Here is a 16,002-nt window from a genome sequence, read left to right on the forward strand (position 1 = left end):
TTTCATTGACATGTGTGGAAAAAAAACAGAGTAGCCTCTGCAATTGACATTAGATAAACTCAGCTTCCTAGAGAGTTCAAAACGTGTTTAATGCTGACTGGGCTGCTGCATAATTGTGGTTTGACAAATAAAAAGGTCAAGAAAAAGTTAGAATAAACATCCTCTTCTAAAGGACTGCCTAAAACTCTGGAGAACATCACCAGCATTTCTGGTGAAATGAATTTTTGGAGAAAGAAATCTTTCATTAAGATTTAAGACAGGGAAAAAAATGGGGGGGGGGGTACCTGGGTGCCTCAGTCGGTTAAGTAACCAACTCTTGGTTTTGGCTCAGGTCGTAATCTTGTGGTTTGAGTTTGAGCCCTGCATCAGTCACTATCAGCCGTCAGCACAGAGCTCACTTGGGATTCTCTTTCTCTCCCTCTCTCTCTGCCCCTCCCCTGCTTGTGCGCTCTCTCTCTCTCTCTCTCTCTCTCTCTCTCTCAAAATAAATAAAATAGACCTTAAAAAAATCTTTAATAAAGAGTTAAGGTAGGGGCACCTGAATGGCACAGTTGGTTAAGCATCTGACTCTTGACCTCAACTGGGGTCATGATGTCACAGGTGATGAATTAGAGCCTCACCTCAGGCTCTGTGTTGATAATACAAAGCCTTCTTGGGATTCTGTCTCCTTCTCTCTGCCCCTCCTCAGCTTGTGCTCGCTCTCTCTCTCTCTCTCTCTCTCTCTCTCTCTCCCCCCTCCTAAATAAATAAATAAACTTTAAAATATTTTTAAAAAAGAATTAAGGTAAGTACACCATGGGTACCTGTCCAGATTCATCTATCTCTGAGTTCCCAGCAACAGACCTCACTAAGCATTCACAAAAGAATGAATGAACACTTCTTAATAAATCCTTAAAGATGAATTCTACTCTAACTCGATTCTGGGACAATGAAAATAACAGAATGAAAACTAACTCTAACACCAAACTGATTCTTAGCTGCACTAATTTAATGATGCTTTTATTCAGAGGCCAGTAATTTCAACACCCCATAAAGCTTGCCACAATAAAGGGACAAAAGGTAACAGAAGGTTTATAAGTTTCACCAGAGATGAAATAAGATTTGTGTAGAGATTCCATGTATTTAGTGTCTAAAATCTATACAGTGACAATACATTCTAAAAATCTAAGAGCAGAAATTTAATCCGCATCTAGCCCTCACACATGCAAATTTTTATAAAGGAACTATATTCTAAGTCATCAAGAGATTTTACCTCAAGATACATTAAATTGGGCTGCTAGGATTAATGCCAACATATAAATATAGATTTTATTCCATTTTGATTGCTCTATGCAGTTTCACCTATTGCCATATAATTGTACATTTTATCCAACATAGCTTGGTTCAAAGAGCAGAAGAGCAGCTTTGTTAATTACATGCTGTGTGACCCTGTGGGAGTTAAATTCTCTGAGTGGCCATACCTTTCCGGTGGAATTGCAACAATACCATTGATTTCATTGGTGATACATAAGGGTCGAGCAAGACAGTGGGCCAACTTCATACGTGGTTCCTGATTTAACAGGCTGTCAATAAATGTTAATTATTTTTCTCTCTTTTTTAAAGTTCTCAAGCTAATAACAAACAGCAGTTGCTTAATTTCGCACTATCTCCACTAAAAGTACTAAAAAATAATGCAAATAACACAACCCAGTGACAATGCCTGTCAATCATCAGTAATACAATATTAGCCTGGCCCTTAATGATCATTCTGTATTTGCCACATCCAGTACGGAAAAAATGCCATTCTAATACATTTCTTACACTGTTACATCCCTGTGGCTTGCTTTTGTTGACTACACCGACATTTTATTTTCAGTGAGCTGTCCAGCTGGCTAGCAGGCCACTTTATGGAGTCCATGCCATAAATACCTTAGACGCCGTTCAAAGAGGCTTTTTATAGGTTAACTAAACACAGATTTCAAAGACATCATTGTAATGCATATATGGTGTATTTTAAGGGAACAGAGGAAGTTCAGTAAAATATCGATTCAGATTGAGTCCATTTTTCCCCAATAATTTTTCTACATCTTTAAATTAAAAGTAATCTTTCCAAAAAAGTTAAAAATTTCCCCTTGTAATCTTAAAAGCCTGTATGATGAGATCAATAATGATCATTCAAGAGATCAATTCCTCAAGTCTTTAATATCTGAAGTTATAAACTGTTCAATTGTGAATTTAAGGGTTTTCTCACTAGCTTTTGAAATAGGCACAATTTTGTGATTAATAACAAAGAAAGCCTATGTTTAGATTAACTGTGTGAGCTTCAAAATTAGTGCCTGATTAAACATTAGAGTTTAATAATATGTGCACTTTTAAATAATTAATAGTGTGAGCATATATGGTACATACCTAAAATGATATGAATGTAATTGAATGAAAGTACAGATGGCAATTCAAATATGAGAAACTGTCAGCTATTTTTAATATTTAAGAAGTAGCTAACAACAAAAAAATGAAACATCTTACTTAAAAGCTGGCCAACTTAAAACAAAAAAATCAAAATTCTATTTGAAAACTAGAACTAATTTTCTATTTTTAACTATACTTCTTCAATCTAAAATAAAAGGAATACTGTGATTTATGAGGTCAGAATGTAAAAAGACATCTTTTAAGCTGCCAAATGGTAACTATGTGGTAGAATTAAAATTATTGGGTCATATTTGGGTAGACTCTGGAAATAAAGGGGCAATGAAAAAATTATAGGAGTACCAGCTAATACACATAAGTCTTTTTCCAAATTTCACTGGAAATACTGGTTTTCAGGAAAAACTGTTCAAACTGTAACTATTTATTTCAATTGTTAAAACAAAATCAGTATTTCCTTTGGACAAACGATTTTAACCAATGTATCTGAAGCACTTTCCAGAGATATTCATTGCTCAGATATTGGCCAGAAACTCTGGCAAAGGAATTTGGTAGCTTCCTATTGAAAATTTTTACTGTTTTTTTTTTCAGTTAAGATGATACAAATATCTCACAAAAATTTTGCCAAAGGAGAAAAAATTGGCAGTCAAGAAATATCATTTCATGCATTTCCAAAAATGTTTCTTATGATTCTACCATGCTAATTTGTAATTATCAATCCTAATGCAAGGTGAATAAATTTACATATATATTATTTATTTTAAAATTATAAGCCTCTGATGGTAGGAAATTTATGGCAGTTTATTTATTTTCAATGTTTATTTATTTATTTTGGAAAGAGAGAGAGAGCACGCACAAGCAGGGAGAATCCCAAGCAGGCTCCATGCTGTTAGCACAGAGCCCCATGTGGGGGCCTTGATTCCGCAACCATGAGATCATGACCTGATCTGAAATCAAGAGTCAGATACTAAACCAACTGAGCCACCCAAGCGCCTGTACGTCAGTTTACAACATGATTAAGTTTTGAGAGAAAATTATACGCACACACACATGCATGTACACCCATATACACTGTTTTGTTTTCATTTATGTGAATATGAGTTTAACTCTAGAAATGAATTTACTGGCTTGAAAATATTGAAAATAAGATAACTGTACTTAACACACAGGTATGTTGTGTTGGTCTTAGATGTATGTTTCCTTACAATCTACTTGCCTCCATAAAGGACTTGCTCTAGCTTACAGGAACAAATACAGGAACAAATACATCCTAAAAGGAATCTCAAGGTCTCCAAATCTCAGCCCTATTGACATTTTGGATCATATAGGCTTTGTTGTGGAGCTGTTCTGTACATTGTAGGATGCTTAGCAGCATGCCTGGCTTGCTAGATGCCTGTCACACTCCCGTCCTCAGTTATGACAATGAAAATCGTCTCTAAATACTGCCAATGTTCCTGGGGGGTGAGGGAGAGGCAAAACCATCTCCAGTAAAAAGTCAACCACTGTTTTATACCTAATGGAATTTAATGGGGGCTACATTAGTCTGCTTTGGCTGTAACAACAAAATACCATAGATCAACTGATTTAAACAAGAGGAATTTATTTTCTCACAGTTTCTTGTAAGAGTGCTTTCTGGCTTGCAGACAGCTATCGTCTTGCTATTCTAATCGTACAGCTTTCACAAGAAGAGAAAGTTTGTTCCCTGGCATCTCTTACAAGGACATTAATCCTATCAGATCAGAGTCCCACTCTTCTGACTTTAACCTTAATTATTTCCTTAGAAGCCCCATCTTCAAATATAGCCACAGGGGACATAGAGCTTCAACATAAGAATTTTAAGGGGGCACAAACATTCAGTCCAGAAAAGGAACACACAGAATTAAAACTGCCAACCCAAAGCTATTTGTAATTAGCTTTAAATATCTTCATACTTACATGTAAGTGTCTGGAAGCTTTCTCAAACATAAGATAATAGATTTTTACTATAAAACTGGACTCAAAAAGAGTGGGTGGTTGACCAGTTATTCCTTCTAATTTTGCCAAATTCTAATAGCTGCAGCTTCTAAAAATTCTCAAGGTATGAATATGTGAATTTCAGTGTTTATTTGTCTTTTATTTGAAATTGAAGCAAATACAGACTGTGGTATACAAAAAAAAAAGTAAATAATTATATTCCAAAATCATACTAATAGTGTCATTCACCTGTTAACTACAATACCAGATAGGCTGACGTATATTTTTTAAAGTTTTACTTCCCTACAGAAAGTCATTTCAGGATAAATAAAAGTGAGACATATACCCCTTACTTTGAAAAAGAAGCTACTGAGGAAGATAAATTAAGTAGCCAGATAACTCAGAAAAATAATTAACAATTTCTGACCACCACCTGAATTCTGGTGGACCCAGTGCATAATGTTGTTTTTAGTCCTATGCAAATGCATACACATGTATGTAAATCATTATATATATACACGCACATATATACTCACTGCAATTATGTACCTATTTCTAAGAGCAGCATATGTATTACAAACTGGCAATTCTGCTCTTGTTGCAAATTTAAGAAACATAGAATATTAGATTTAATATTTGTATTTCATGTTTTACTTGGAAAAACACATAAGGACTTTTAATTTTTTTTTAACGTTTATTTATTTTTGAGACAGGGAGAGACAGAGCATGAACAGGGGAGGGTCAGAGAGAGGGAGACACAGAATCTGAAGTAGGCTCCAGGCTCTGAGCTGTCAGCACAGAGCCTGACATGGGGCTAGAACTCACGGACCGCGAGATCATGACCTGAGCCGAAGTCGGCCACTTAACCGACTGAGCCACCCAGGCGCCCCCACATAAGGACTTTTAGAAAGTGACAGAATAAAACCTAAAGGGACACTTAACTATCATTTGTATAAATTCCTAATGTAGTCGAAAGGATATTTTCATTGTTTTTCTTAGAATGTCTCCATGAAGATTTTTACTGATTTTATGTTATTGTTTTATTGTGTTGTGTTTCATAGAGTATACTATACTATATTATAAACACACACAGTATATATACTCTTAATAAACCAATATTATGTTTTACTATATTTAAGTAGTATATTTTAAATAGTAAATATATAATATTCACATATTAACAGTAATTTTCCTATTCACTTTTTATTCTCAAATATTATCATGCTTTAATCCAGAAAACAAAATGGGATTTCTTTTTCACCCTGTATCTATTTCAGATTTTATCATGTGGAAAGGCAAGAAAATATTCTTAAGCCAAACACTATTTCTCCTGTTTGAATTTCCTCATTGGACTTTCAGGTAACACCAGGAACAAATGCTAAGAATTCTCAGAGAACATGAAGAAAGGAGTCAATTCTCCCTTTATTTTCCTAGGTATTTAATCAGTAGTCTTCTAAACTTAACATGAAGTAAACAGCACAACACTAATCAATATTTGAAGCTTAACTTTCTACATTCATCCAATCAACATAAGGCCAAGTGCTTTGAGCTCAGGTCAACACAAGAGCTGGGAAAAATTTCTCTTATCAGTGAGAGAGAAAAGCAGAAATTTATGCATGTATTTTTACTGAAATATTCTCAATTTCTTTTAAGTTATTTTACCCCATATACAACATATTTTCAAATGAAACACAACAGAAAGCCAACTTAAATTTTTCCCTTTCTTGATCCCACTGAAAGCTCATGTTCACATACACACTGACTGTGGCTTAACAACGTTTGAGACTGCCAGAACAAGAAAGAAAGAAAAAATACAAACACAGGTACATACACAATCTATTGAGTTTAAATCTGTCATTTTGCCATGGCCTCAAAGAACGTGAAAGAATGTTAACAGACTGTTTCACTTGTGTTAAACACCTTTTCATCAAAGTCTAATGTGAACTCAAAGCAGCAATTTTAGGTTAGACACTTCTAGCTCATGTTCATAGGGTGTGCTAGGCACTCCTTCATAGAACATTCCTAAGTGTGATGCTGGAGATGCCTGGACATTAAAACCAATAGTGACATTTACAATATCCCAAAATATCCTGAATGCTGACGCAAACTCCGTGCACTCTAACTCAAACATCGGGATACTATGACTTTTTTCCCAGAGAACTTACGAGCTTTAATTGCACAACTCCCATTAATCATCTTGAAAACGGCCTAACTGAAACTCTACACATCTAGAGAAGTTATTACGTAATGCCTAGGAGCCAGAGGAGGCAGAAAAGGGGAAAAAGGAAACACAATCACACACATTCTTGTTACAAAAACACCACTCCTTTCTCCAAGCAGCTTTTGTCAGTGAGAGATCACGGATACGTACAACTGTGACAGCAACAGTATGACGAGCACACAGTGTTAGCAGATAGTCCTCTGGAGAAACTTCAGCCTCCCCAGTGAGGGCCCACAAAGATCTCATGTGAAGAAATGCTTACGACAGCATGCCAGAAGAAGAAATGGGCTCACTTCTTCATTCTACCCGGGGCCTCCTCCACCGCACAGACTCCCACAAAAGTGTGTAACTTACTGCATGAAGTGCTATGAAGGGTTTAATTGGCACCTACTGTCTCCACCTATTCCACGGTCTTCCTGCGTTCCCAACATGGGTCTGGCCAACCTCCCTGAGTCAAACCAGAGTCTCCATGACCTTGTGAAAGCCCAGTGACATTTGGTAGGTGCCAGCATCATTAAACAGTCCAACATATCTTGGCTGCTTTTTTATGGCATCATAAAATTGGAAATGCCAGATCACTATGTTTCTATTATTTTTTCAATTGCTTCATTATTTTCTCCATGCAGCAACTGTCAGACTTCTAAACTATTTGTAGCAGAAACACTTCTGAAGTTTTACAGCCTCCAAATCAGGCACTCTCCAATCCTGGCTGATAATTAAAAACCCTAGCATTTACATAATAAAATTTAGTGCTCTATTTGTAGTGCATGCCTTTCAATTGAGAAACACAAAATGTTTTACAAATAGTACCCAATTCATCATACCATTGTTATGTGGATTACAACATGACAGTATGTATTTATTATATTTCTACGGATTTCCTGAGGGTTAAAAAAAGGTAAATTTCTTAGGTCAAATGCCTAGACTTTTTCCTGAACAATCTGTTGGAAAACTTGTTTGAGCAGTCCTTTATAGACCTATTCCAGTTCCTGCTACACTGGCAAAGCAGAAGTTCCCATCTTTAAATACCCCTCCAAAGGTGTGTGTGTTGGGAGGGGGACGGTTCCTTGTCCAAGAGCACATAACTAGACGGAGGCGGTCTAACCATAGAGTTGGCACTCTTCACCACTATGCTGGAAGTATGCCTTCATACTGATGACCGCTTTGACATGCTCAAGTACGTATGTATGTGCGTATGTATGTTTTTCTAATCACGCTGACACTAAAACATAGATGACTCTAGCCAGAATATGTCAGAACTGCAGGAATGCTTCAAACCCCTGTGAGTTCTACAAAGGAAAAGTTGTTTCACAGTATAAACCACTAATTTCTGAGAAGACGAATCCATGCAGTATTTCCGTGTAATGGAAACCAGGAGATTCCCTTATAAATTTCAGTTCATCTGTCATTCAATTTTTTTTCTCCCTCAGCAGGACTTACAGAATCAATAGTAGTAAACAAGTGAACACCAAACAAGTTAAAATTTTACTTCACGCTATCCACTTCATTTAGACACCTAGAGAGGCAAGAGATTTCTTGGATTATCTATGGAGTCCCCTGATGGGTCTCTGTGATTTGGATACATCGCAAATGGATATTTGGGTATATCAATGGATATACCAATGGATATCGGATATATCACAAATAAAGAAAAGGTGATTTCAATAAATTTTTAATGTTTATTTTTTTGAGAGGAGAGAGAGAGAAAGAGCACATGCGAGAGCAGGGGAGGGGCAGAGAGAGAGGGAGACACAGAATCCAAAGCAGTCTCCAGGCTCTGAGCTGTCAGCACATGGGGCTCGAACCCACAGACCGCGAGATCACGACCTGAGCTAAAGTCGGACACTTTACCAACTGAGCCACCCAGGTGACCCGAAAAGGTGATTTTAAATTTATTTTTTAACGTTTATTTATTTTTGAGAGAGAGAGAGAGAGACAGAGCATGAACGGGGGAGGGTCAGAGAGAGGGAGACACAGAATCTGAAACAGGCTCCAGGCTCTGAGCTATCAGCACAGAGCCCGACACGGGGCTCGAACCCACAGACCGCGAGATCACGACCTGAGCTGAAGTCGGACACTTAACCGACTGAGCCACCCAGGCGCCCCAACGAAAAGGTGACTTTATATAGAAAAAAGGTATATATTCTTTATATACATATAAACATGTATAAATGCATATTAATATAAATGCATAAATGTATATTTATACAAACATAAATGTATAAACATGTAAATACATATTTACATAATATACATAAATGTATATTTATATATACACATATATACATAAATATATATATTTACATATACACATATATAAATGTATATTTATATAAACATACCTTTAAATATATAAATGTATATTTAAACGTATATAACTGTACACATATTTATATATATATAAATTATTTACATATATATAAAATGAAAAACATAAGTGATATTGAAAGGATGGCAGGTTTTAAGGGGCAAGTCTTCTTATTCAGCAGTATAACAGAAACTAAAGGAAATCAAAGAGGCAAAACATTTTGGTGAAGTCAGCTCAAGAATAATAACAACACTACCTTGTATTTATGAGGCATTTGCTATATTTGTACTTTCTAGATATACGTGCCTACAAATATATTTTTACATATCTAAATAACATTTTTATTAGCTATGATAAACTTTAAAGAATAATATCATGCGATATTTTCAAAGTCCCATTTCAACATTTCCTTTGCAAATCTTTCACCCGTGTCCACTAGTTGGGAGAGTATATACTACGCATATGAGGAGTGCTTAGATAATTTTCTCAACTGTAACAGATGTCCAAAATTTTGTTTGTCAATTACATGCAGAAATTATTGCACTATACTGTTTTCTAATCTTTCAGAGATGTCATTGTCTTTGCCAAATATCAGACACCTTTTCTCTCCCCAGTTTTTCATTCAGACTCCTCTGTAACCTCTGGGATTCCCTAACTGAAAATAAATGCTGTCGTTTGCTGACCTCACAGATTTGGTTTCAAGTCCAGCGATTAAATGCTATTTCTTCACATAAACAACAATGACAGAGCAACGAAGAAAAGGTGAGGCGACAAAGGTCCTTACCACTGCTGACCACTGTCTCCTTCAGACAGATCAACTTTGTACTTGAACAAAATGTGCTCAATGACACTGGCTCTGTTCCTGTGGGTGAAGCACGCCCCTCCCCCCACGTCCCCATGACAATTTGCTAAAATTGTGCACAGCCATCAGCCCTCTCTCAGACTTCAGGCTGCAGCGAGGAGAAAGACAATTGGCTCACGAGCCCAAAACACATCTCTATTGGATGCTGACTGCAGCAGCATAGGCAGGAAGGGCGAAAAAAAAAATCTTGAATAAAAAAAGCAGTATCACCACACAGGTGATCTGAGCCTATCTTCTTCTATCACCGAATTCCACTGGCTTTCTAAGGCAGGTCCCCAAATATCTATAAAGAAACGACACTCAACAAAAGTTCCTTAAAAATTGCCACTGGGGATACAATGGGAGAGAATTATGAGAAAGAATTTTGAGAAGGAATTCATGTTCTAGTATCCTTCGGTAGCTTTGTGAGAACGGATCCATGTTACCAATAAACAAACAAGTGAAAAGAGATGTCTGGGAACTATGGAACTCTTACAAACGTCTATAAGATGACTCTTTAAGACAGAAGGGTACTGAAGTCATCACTTAAACGCAGGCCCTTGAAAAAGCTTAATCATCACAAGGTTGCTCTGTTTTAAAAGGCGATCGGAGGCTGCAAAGCGTATTCTTAAGTGTTTATTTAAGATGCAAAGTATGGAGATGTTGGGCCTCCCAGGAATGTCAGCCATGGCAACACTGGTTTTTAATAAGCCGGAATGTGAACCTAAGAGGGAAAAGCACAGGCTGCTGTCACATGATGTTTTTCTCTTGCTATCATATCAACAACATTTAGGCCGAAAGCCCAGATCTGCTAAACTCCAGGCTTGGGTGCAGTGGGTAAAGCAACGTATGCACGGATTTTACACGCTACCCCTGGCTAAAGCAAGTGGTGGTTAGTAGTAATGGATGTTTACCTTCCTTGGCACTTCGTACATGCCTCTCTCCTAACAGTATCACACGGCTTTACTGTGCATTTTTACACACCTTCTTCCCATGCCCACTGCCTCCAGAAGGCAATGTCCTGACTCAACCTTGTGCCCACCAGCTAGGCCAGGCCAATAAGCCCAACAACTGTTTGCCAAGTGAATGAGTCCTGCCTATATTTCAGAATAGAAGATAATCTGTCCAATAACGTTCTCAAAGATTTCTTCTGCATCTTCTCCAGGACCTCTCTCAACTCGCAAACTACAGTCCAATTTTCTCTTCATCAATTTATATTTCCCTTTTTCCCTAGTCTCCTCCCATCTGTTCCTTTTTCAGGTAACTTCTTATTACCGTTACCAAACCACATCTTTGTACTCTGCTCCCACCCAGATAAGATATTGCACTTGTTGGATTTATCTTTGTCCTTAGCTCAGTAGGCATAAGCTTCTCATCTACAGGCCTTAGAGATCTGCACACAGGAAATGTCCCAGGACTTGACATAAAAAAAGCAATTGAGCCCCAGCTCAATGGTTAACATCACATGAGCTGGAAATCACAGAGTTGTTTGTTCAAATGTCAACTTTGATATTTATTAGCAGTGAGATTTTGCATTAACTATTCAACCTCACTAAACCTCAACTTCCTCTTCTATAAAAATGAAGATAAGAATACCATCCTAGGCATGTTGTAAGTATTAAAGGAGAGAATGTACACAAGGGCCTCGACTGTGTTCTGGTACTCAGGAAATAGAAATTACTTTCTCACTCTCCTAGCACGCTCTTTACAACCTTGCAGCCCCTGCTTCCTGCTATTCAGCCCATATCTCTGGACACTCTTGAAAACATCCTTTCTCTTCCCTCAACCTCCTCTTTTCCATACTCCTTCAGCTCACCATCGAGACAGAATCTCTTCCAAAGAACTCACACTAAGCCTCTCATGGCTGAAGATGGCAAATGTATAGTCCAGCCCAAAAACATCCAGGGGAGCCAGGGAGACCTGGATTCACCGGACTTCCCCACCCACTAGCTATGTGACCTCATGCAGGTACTCAACTTCCAGCCCAAACAGCGCCTACATATGTGAAACTGTATCCAACTAACATAACTCCTGGGTGGTTATGAGAAAGCTTTCCCAATGCCCAAGGTAAGATTCAACTACAGCTCATTTCTCTTACCATTAGGAGACTGGGCATCTGTATTTTAAAAGGAGTAGGTAATAACAGCGAATCATTTTCCTAAGTTAAATTTAATTATGAGAGGTGACCCTTTCAAATGTCACTTTCTGGGGACATTTTCTCTCTCACTGTCCCTCCCTTCTTCCTCTTTACTTTCCTGCCAGATAGAATAAACTCACTGTAGTGAATTCAGCACCTGTCAAATTGTATTACAGGTAATTTCTACAAGTCTGTCTACCCCTTTAGATTAAGAACTTGTTAAAGACAGGGCTAAATCTAACTTAGCAACCTAAGCATTTTTAGTAAATGTTTGTAGAATGAATAAGCAATTTAAGAGACGGGAGAGCATTTCCGACGTCCCAGTTATCATCCCACTGCGACAATACTGTTAAGGCCTAGGCCATTGGTCTTCAATCATGGCTGCACGTTATAAATAATAAATTTCTATACCCAGCATCCACCCCCAGAAATTCTGACTTAATTGATCTTGGCTGGATCCCAGGCAAGCTCTCAGATGATTCTAATGATTGCTACTCTCAGGACCATTGGTTAGTCTATATATACCAATCTGCATTCTCATATACACATCAATTACAACCTTTTCCATAGTTCTTGTAAAACCGGTATGGCCAATAACTCCAGGACAACTGCTAATGTTATCGGACTATTCCTTAATTGATATTTCTGTCTCTAGACTGTTTTCTTCACAGCTTCTTTCCTATTCCGTGGTAGAAAGGACAAGGGACTGCACCAAAGGAGCTGCTGTCTTTTGTTCCCTTGGGCATAGAGTCGTAGGACGATGCCTCAAACCAGCACCACCTGTTTCTGAACACCTTGTTCACAGGAAGCAAAGAGCTCATAAGAAAAAGAGGGTCAAAGGGATCCACATCATCAATGTATCCATGAGAGCAGCCCTTAAGTATTATTCTCAACACTGATGGTACACTAAGGAAAGAGTGTACCAAAGATATTGATTGCATGGTCCTAGACATTTCCTTTCATTCTCATCCATTGGAGGCTAGAGGTCTTAGGCGGCTCCTATGTTATCTTGACAGTATCGCTTTTGTGACTCAATTATAAGTCGCCTATGCTAAAGTTAAAGTTTTTATAGCTGCAGTAAAGGTTTATGAAGGTAAACTAGTATGTCATAAATTTTCAAATAAGAAGATAAGAGGTCTCCACAGGATTACTGCATTTTGCTTTGGAAGACCATTACAATGGATAGAATCCTTTCTCTAAGGGTGACCTCCTCTGTGTCCTATTCAGGGGTAATTCAGGGGTCTGTTGTTAACTTTCATAATAATACCCATCATTTACCCTCAAGGCAATCCCAAAAGTGATTCTTCTTAGCCTCCTATGACAAATGAGGAAACGGAAGCTCTCAGAGGTTAAATATCCCATGTAAGGCCCCACCAATGTGAAGTGGTGAAGTTAGGAAGTACTAGACATGTCAGAGTTAGCATGCATCCGCCCAATGGGTAGGTGGGATATAGACAATCTAGGGCCAGGGGGCAACTTTAATTTGTTGTTGCTGTTTGCCTGCAGATGCAACACATGACTTTACTATAATCCAGGGATAGAAACTGGAAATTAATATGTGCTGCCCCCATTAGAAATTATCAAAAGTTAAACAGAAGGGTTTCTTTGTGTTTCTTGCAAACATAACAGAGCATACAAGGTCTATGAAATTGTTCTAAAAGAACTAGATTTATATCTTGATAAGAAATATAGTTCATGTTCACAGACACACATATGTGGACACAAATGAAAGGGAAGGCAGAAAAGAAGAACTGATCATTGTCTCCTAATCAAACTGAAGAGTAAGCTAGAAGATAAGAAATGAATGGATAAGGAAGGAAGGAAGGAAGGAAGGAAGGAGGAAGGAAGGAAGGGCAAGCTGTTGCCTTGTCAAGTGTTATCAAAGTGTTCCTTTGAATATACTTCATATTAAATCTTAATATCTTCTAGAATAACTCATTTAAACATTTATTCACCATCTATTTGCTGACAGCTCTCATATGTTCCATGCTATGGGCCAGCGGAGACAATAAATGAATCAGACATATTCCATGAAGGGACATAAGACATGTATGTAAATAACTAGGTAAGGATAGAAGGCAGAAAGGGTGATAAGGAACATTCAGATAAAGAGTTCTCATAACTTGAGGGAAAAAAAAGACAATGCTTCCATTTAGAAGAATCAGATAACAGCTTTGAAGAACAGGTGGAATTTAAACATGAAGCATTAGAAAAGATATCCAGGTAGAGGAAATAGAATAGTCTGAAGCATCAATGACAAATAATACATGCATTATTAAGTGAGAAATAAGTATGAAAAGTAGTCTGACTCTAGTTTGAGGACAGTTTTTAAAACTGAGTTACAGATTGTCTACTTCCTTTTAAGGGCCAAGCAGAGCCACTGACGGGCCAGGGGTATCATTAGCGCATCAGCAAAGCTGTACTTCCTGAATCCGGAGTCCAAGGGCTCCTGAAGTGGCCGAGGAGGGGACACCAATTAAGTAATTATTTTGACAGTCCAGGCAAGAATTGACACAGAACTGACCATTCTCCAGATAATCTCCCAGACTCATTTTTTTTCACGATCTCTCACCCCACTCCTATTCTAATGCGTGCCAACTACCCACCCCCCCTCCCAGCCACAGTAAACTGAACTGAGTTCAGTGACTGTCACAGGACATCACTTTGACCATGCAGATTCAGTTATTAAAATACTCTGCCCTTCCAGGCTTTTTTTTGGACTGGCTAACTTCTAGTGATAGAGTTAAGAGTCTCCAGTTAATGTCACTTCCTTCAGGAAGTGTTTCTTTTCTCTTTCTTTTTTTTTTTTTTTTTTTTTTTTTGCTTTTTTCTTTTTAACTTCATCTTTGTTTAATGTTCTGGCTGATTCCACAGCATTCATTACACTTTATCACAATTAAATGTCAGCTGCCTGTTTCCTTCACCAGACCAGGCTCAATGAAGGTAAAACCAAGACTTTATCTTCCAAGTTGCATTCCCAAAGTAAGAATATCTAGAATAGTGTCAGGCTCATAATAGGTGTTAAGTCAGATAGGAGTCTTACAAAGCAAAATATATATTACATAATATACATACAATACATGCTTAATAGACATAATATAAATACATGTAACATACCTTATCTATATGTCTAACTTCCAAACACATCTAGAACAGTGCTTTTTTCAACATCTGGTAATGTTTGGAAAATTGCTTATTGACCAACTGCCAAATTAAGCTTTATTATTTTACAATTTCTTGCAGCTTAATAGCAAATTTCTGGTTCAATCATTAGCCCATCATTCTCTTTCACTGTTTTGTTGTACCAAGATAAAAACTGGACTCCACACTACAATCACATCAGGAAAGAATAAATAGTAATTACTCAGATTGGAAAGGTCACCTAGAAGTGTCAATTTGGTAGGTAGCTTGACAAAAATTCTGAAGCACTGCTCAAGAGATACACCAATAAAATGAAACTACATTTTTTTTCCTGTTATAGTATTTCTTGTTGGAATAACCATTTTACATTTTTCCTGATTTTGTAAAAACCAAAGCAACAAAAAACAAAGTTCACGTTTGCCTCATTTTATTCTCCCAGTAGCTGATATTGATAATTTTAATGTAGGTTTTCTGAATGTGCCACATTCATCTTTAATATTTTAAAATAACAATCATGCTACCCACCCTAAGAGAATTTTACAATATCACGAAACCAAATATGAACGCCTTTTTAAAATTAAAAGGAATTTTTCTAAATCGGTGTAGTAAATGCACTAACATAAAAAGAATAATCAGTATATATGCCTACCTTCTACACAATTTTTCTAAAACTATTCCAGTGAGTCATAATCATGTGATTAAGTTTCAAATTATCCAAAACAAGTTTAAGCCTCTACATGCAACTATTTTTAGTTCTGAGATTATGTTTTGTTTTATTTCATTTCATTGTTAGCACTTACCTAAAAGTCAAAATAATTTCAGATTTCATTTAAAAAGTTGTGGTTCCCAATTTATAATAAATTTCTCTTGTACTGTAATTAGGGCAACTGTTTTTGGTTTGTTTTGATTATATTTTAAATAAATTGTGCTCTGACAAAGACCATTTAGCAAGGGAGGTTTTGTTTTTTTTGTTGTTTTTTTTTTTTTAATTTTTTTTC

General features: G+C 37.1%; 1 protein-coding gene across 27 annotated transcripts in view; it reads right to left on the reverse strand.

The window, feature by feature from the left end:
- Positions 1-16,002, reverse strand: part of MBNL1 (muscleblind like splicing regulator 1) — a 205,081-nt gene that overhangs the window by 45,664 nt on the left and 143,415 nt on the right. Inside the window, exons 1-2 of one of the 27 annotated variants that reach the window (XM_043595106.1) lie at positions 15,323-15,336; positions 10,895-10,898 (exon numbers count right to left, since the gene is read on the reverse strand). The exons of 24 other annotated variants lie outside the window; for them this stretch is intronic. The gene's annotated coding sequence lies outside the window, so the exon portion shown is untranslated. Of the gene's footprint in view, positions 1-9,568; positions 9,588-9,669; positions 9,777-10,894; positions 10,899-15,322; positions 15,337-16,002 lie in introns of those variants that run through there. 2 more of the 27 variants (XM_043595104.1, XM_043595107.1) reach the window with 2 other exon arrangements.

This window comes from Prionailurus bengalensis, chromosome C2 (genome assembly GCF_016509475.1).
Source record: "Prionailurus bengalensis isolate Pbe53 chromosome C2, Fcat_Pben_1.1_paternal_pri, whole genome shotgun sequence".
Classification (NCBI taxonomy): Eukaryota; Metazoa; Chordata; class Mammalia; order Carnivora; family Felidae; genus Prionailurus; species Prionailurus bengalensis.